Here is a 5951-nt window from a genome sequence, read left to right on the forward strand (position 1 = left end):
TTCCACAGATGCCACAGATGCCAAACACAGAATCTGTGATGGACATCTGGAAAAACCTCCTTAACTGCATTTATAAGGCCCTGTTTCAGATACCAAAGAAGGGGTCAGATAGTTATTTTCGGGTAATAAAACTGTCCCTACAGTTATATAAGTGACATCAAACTAGTCCCTAGACTTATGTAAGTGACATCAAACTAGTCCCTACACAGTACTGTTACAGAACATTATGCAGAACAGGATAAATGAGTAACAATAGATTGACAGAACATTATGCAGCATATAATCAGTCCAGGATTAATTCTGCATATATAGACAGCAGCCCAATGTATTAACATCATATAATCAGTCCAGAATTAATTCAGCATATATAATCAACAATATGTGCCTTAAATCAAACTGGCAAATAAATCACAAGGACAGGCACCAAACTTCACTCTCCGTGTAGTTCCCCACAAAATCCAAGACCAAGACCCTTTTTTTTTTCTTTTGCAACTAAGAAAAATATATATATACAACTACAACTTACTACCAACAAAAAAAGGCACACAGAAATAAAGAAAATCTGTCAAATTTGGAGCTAAAGTAATCACTAACTAGAGAGATTAAAAATAATAAAATAATATACAACATTGAAGGTGGAGATGAAACAAGAAAAACCATCTAGAAATAGTAATGGTAAATAGTAGTTAATGAAAGCTCATTAAATGACATCTGTTATCTTCTTCATATCATAGCATTGATTCAGTCCTAATCTTCTTCTACCATTTTCATCATCACTCTCACTCTCTCCTTTTCATTACTTGACAGTTGGCAACAAAAACACCACTCCCTTGCTTTTCTACTTCTCCTTCTCCCTCTAATATTTCACTGTGCTATATTATCACTATATTCAAATTAACAATATAAGTTAAGTCTTCTATTATTTGTGGTTTTTTTTTTTCAAAATTTTTATTAGAAAAAGTTATTGTGGACCGGGGTATTGAATAGAGTGCCTAACTTTGTTAGTTGTTAACTGTTAAATTATATGATATTTCACCTTTATTTTGATCATGTTGCTAATGATTTGTGTCATGTGAATATAAGAAAGTGTGAAATCAAGAACATTATTTTGGTGTAACTAAGGATAGTAGTTCTCTAGACACTAACTTCAATCTTGGTGGATCAAACCATTCAAATTTACATACCCTTTCCCACAACTAATCCACTAGTCCAGATCAAATTCATCAAACAATTTGACTATTCCAATAGCTAAGTTAACTTCATTAGCAATTGCAAAACTTATTACTTTATATTACTCTAACTTATGTATGCAAGAATCCTTTATGATCACACACTCAGTTTAACTAAACAGCATTACACATTACATTTAGTTTAACTAAACCAACCCAATACAAAGAAAGGCAATTAGGTAAATCAGTCAAATTCAGAATCCATTATCAGAGTTACAAAAAATTTTAACTCCCAAAAGATCTTTACTTCTACTGTGATCATGCAAACTCTGTTTAACAAATTCATTGATCAGAGTCATTGTCCTGAAACACATTAACAATTTGGAAACTCCTCCACTAAGAGCAGTAAACTCTAACACATAAAGAACACGTTTTCATATTATCAAAACACAAGAAACACTCCTACTCTACAATTTTCTTTGCCAAACCACTACAAAAGTCAGTAGTGATCAAACCCTAGCATAGAGAACAGAACAGAGGCGTTCATACCCACCAATTACAGTAAAAAAAAACGGCCTGAACTTTTGTGAATATTAGATTAACAAAAATATCAAAAAACAGAGAAACCACTTTTTTTTTTTCATTTTTGGCTTACCTCTTTCAGAGAAACCAGACTTCCCATGATTTTTTTTTTTCATTTTTGGCAAACGAGCTTCTCTATTTCTGTTCATTCTCCTCATGATGCTTCCAAATGATCGTGGATTGTTCGAGCTCCCAGCTGCATTGCTCGTGCTAGCCATAACCTTCGGGTTTCAGAGAGGGAGAACAGAAGAACACAGCACCGATGAGGAGACAGCAGAGTGAACAATGTGGCCTTCAAAAAAGGGGATTAGGGTTTTAACTTCACCTGAGGGACCAAATTGAGTCAAAAGAGTTTACTCTGCCACATCAGCTAGCCGTTGTGAGTCCCATGTGTCACCAACGCTGCCAGCTAAGCTTTCCGGTTGCGCCACGTGTGCTGAAATTGCCGGAAGGACCACTTTGAGTCCCGGAGTGCAAGTTCGGGGATGACTCTGAGGAACTTTTAAGTTCAGGGACTACTATGAGGCTCGAGTGCAACTTCAAGGACTACATTGAGACTTATCTCGAAAGGATGAGAGATAACCGTTTGTTAATTGTTAAGAAAAGTTTATGGGAATAAATAAAATAGAGAAAAAATAGGAGATAACTGTTTACCAATTATTAAGATCAATTGTTAGGAGAGGTTGAAGGAATAAATAAAATAGAGAATAACCGTTTCAATCCTCTTCTCATTTTTTCTGTTTTATTTATCGTGTATCAACTTCATGCTTCCTATCTTTTAAATATATTCCTATACAGCAAATTTAAAAATTGATATTATAAAATGTTAATTGATAACATATATAATATCTGATATGTCTAATTAGATATTGACCAAATATATTTTTGAAAATTTATTAATTTAGTCATTTTTCTCAATTACAAAAATTTTATTCCTAATATGACCTAGTAACTAAATTGATAGATTTTTGTAAACATATTTAATCGACGTCTAATTGAACATGTTATGTATCATTTATACTATCAGTTAATATTTCACATTATTAATCGTTGACAAAAATTGTTAGTGGAGTAACTAAATGACAAATATGATTAATTCGTAATCTTTGAAGGACCAATTTAATTAAAAAAATCTTTCAGGAACGAATTTAAAAAATACCTTCTTTTTTAGAAACTAATTTAACTATTAATTCATATCTAAACTATGCATAAAAACTACCATTTAAGATTTAAAATTACATTTGCAAACAGCCAGTCAAATTTTAAAATAGAAAAGAATAAGAGAGATTCTGACAAGAATTAAAGGAGAGAGATAATTTTATTGAAAAAAATTTTAAGAAGAAAAGATACAATTACTAATTTTTTGATTGTCAATTACATTTTCATTAAAATTAGTAGTATCAAAAAATATTTTAAATTTAATATTATCAAAAAAAAAATATATAAGAACTAATTTGATTAATTTTTAAAATTTCAGGGATGAAAATGACTTATGTCTGAACTTTTAAGGACTATTTTAATTATAAATAACTTTTTTACATGTCAAGTGCCACGTTGCATGCCACGTGTCACTGATCTGACACGTGTCACTGACCTGACACGTGGCATGTCAGGTATCACTGACGTCAACCAATCATCTTGTGACATGTGACATTAGCCCCCACGTCATCATCCAACTGATGGAAGGACTAACGTGACCAATCGTGTATCTTTCGAGGACGATTTCGATTAACTTTATCTTTCGAGAACCAAAATGAAGATCGGGGTATCTTTTAGGGACGATTTTAGCTATTTACTCTGTAGTAATGGCACAAAAATAACGTGTGCGCGTAAATATAAATGATTTGTATATAGATTTATATTAAAAAATGAGTTGTATATATAAAGAAGAGGAATGCTAGGGGCCACCAATTTTAGTGTTTTGTAGCCATCAATTAATCATCAATAGTATTTTTAATGGTGTAAAATTATATCTAATAGTAGGAGATCACTCACTTTTGTTTTGATAATTAAGTGCTGACCAAAAAACACAAAAATTATTGCCCCTAGATTTTTCCTATAAAAAATAATTGTAAAAAATTAGACTGGAGTTCTCAAGACGATTCACTCATAATTAAGCATTAAGGATCCCCTCAAAATTGAGCTTAAGGTCTTATTAGTGATTCCAGTGTTTCTAGTTACGTGAACAGTCATTCAATTCAGACACAGTGGTGATGCATGCAATATTGTACACATCAACATATGCGTAGGAGTATTACGTACTGATGGTACTTAAAAGAAGAGAAATATTAGTTGTTTTTTAATTTTTAGTTTTTATTCAGTTTTTAAAAAATTTATTATTATTTAATTAATTTAAATATTTATTTTATATATTAATTGAATTAAAAAATAAAAAAATTATTTATTTTTTATTTAAAAACTGAAAAGGATAAATTTGTCCCTAACCTTTTTTTCCGCAGACATTTTCGTCCCCGAAGTTTGGAAAATATTTTAATGTCCCTGGCCCTCCGAAAAAGTGGACATATTTATCCCTCCGTTAGAGTCGCTCCGTTTGCCCTGACGGAAAACAGTGACGCGGCTCCCAATATATTTTTTGAACAGTATATATAAATATAATAAGAAAAAGGAGTAAAATCCCTCCCCATTCCCTAACCATTTACGAAATTGACCTAGCGCTCCCTCACCATTGGAAATTAATAACGCGGTTCTTAACCATTATCTCTGTGTGACCGAAAGGACCCTCTTACCGGTACTTCCGGTTAAGAGGGTCCTTTCGGTTACATAGAGAGAATGAATAAGGACCGTGTTATTATTTTCTAATAGTGAGGGGACCAGGGAGGGATTTTACTTAAAATTGAAAAATAAATAAAAAAAAAAAGCATTGTTTTAAGTTTTGCATCTAATGCATTCTGCCATATTTTACATGTGAACGGAGAGCAAACAACGTCAAACTTAATAGATAGCACGAAATCATTAACAACGAGACTTAATACAAAAGTGATAATTATTTGGGTTGATTAAGTATTATTATGTCTTGGATTTAGGGTTTTAAGAACGACACGTATGTTCTATATTGTTGAATCTAAAAAAAAGTTAGTTCAAGATTATTATTCCATACACCTTTTTCTAGAAAAATTAAACTGCTTTTTTTATTAGTGAAATTAAATTCATCAACCATAATTTTAATAGTAGGGTTATATGTAGAGACTAAATATTCTTTTTAAATTTTTAGAAGTGATATTTGTTTCATCCAAATGTTCGTGATATGACTAATTAATTTTAATTTAATTTTACGTATTTTAAGTATTGTTTATTTAGTTACTAATTTGAATTTTATGTCATAGGATTTAGAGTTTTCTTTATTTAACCTAAAGTTGAGTGAGTTTCTTCGATTTAATTTTCAAACAAGTGAATAAATTATATTGAGGTATTTCTTTCTTATTGCATCAAGTAATTAAATACAAAGAGAATCGGTTGATCTTTTATTCAATTTCTTGATGCAACAAGAAAGAAATACCTCAATCTAATTTGTTCGTTTGGAACTTTAGGTTAAATAAAGAAAACTCTAAATTTTCTGGCATAATTAGTAACTAAATAAACAAAATTAAAATACGTAAAATTAAATTAAAATTAATTCGTCATATCACGAACATTTGAATGAAACAAATATTACTTCTAAAAATCTAAAAAGAATATTTAATCTCTACGTGTAACCCTACTATTAAAATATTTAGTCCTTAACCATCTAGAAAAGGACCTGGCGCCCATTGACCATTAGAAAATAACAACACGATCCTTATCCATTCTCTCCTGTGACCAAAAGGACCCTCTTGTCGGTTTTTTGGTAAAAAATAACCAGAAGTACCGGAAAGAGGGTCCTTTTGATCACACGGAGAGAATGGTTAAGGACCGCGTTGTTAATTTCCAATGGTGAGGGGGCGCCAGGTCAATTTCATAAATGGTTAGGGATCGGAAAAGGGTTTTACTCTAAGAAAAAGGGTTAAGTACTGCTTTCATCCCTAAGGTCTGAGGCCAAAATCAAAATCGTCCCCAACCTTTTTTCGTTATTAAAATCATCCTCAACGTTACAAAACGTTATAAAATCGTCCTTTTCTACTTCAATTTTATTTTTTACCAAATTACCCTTAATAAATAATAAAAATAATTAAAAATAATATTAAAAAATTAAAACAAAACCTT

The sequence above is a fragment of the Arachis ipaensis genome, chromosome B06 (genome assembly GCF_000816755.2).
Source record: "Arachis ipaensis cultivar K30076 chromosome B06, Araip1.1, whole genome shotgun sequence".
Lineage (NCBI taxonomy): Eukaryota > Viridiplantae > Streptophyta > Magnoliopsida > Fabales > Fabaceae > Arachis > Arachis ipaensis.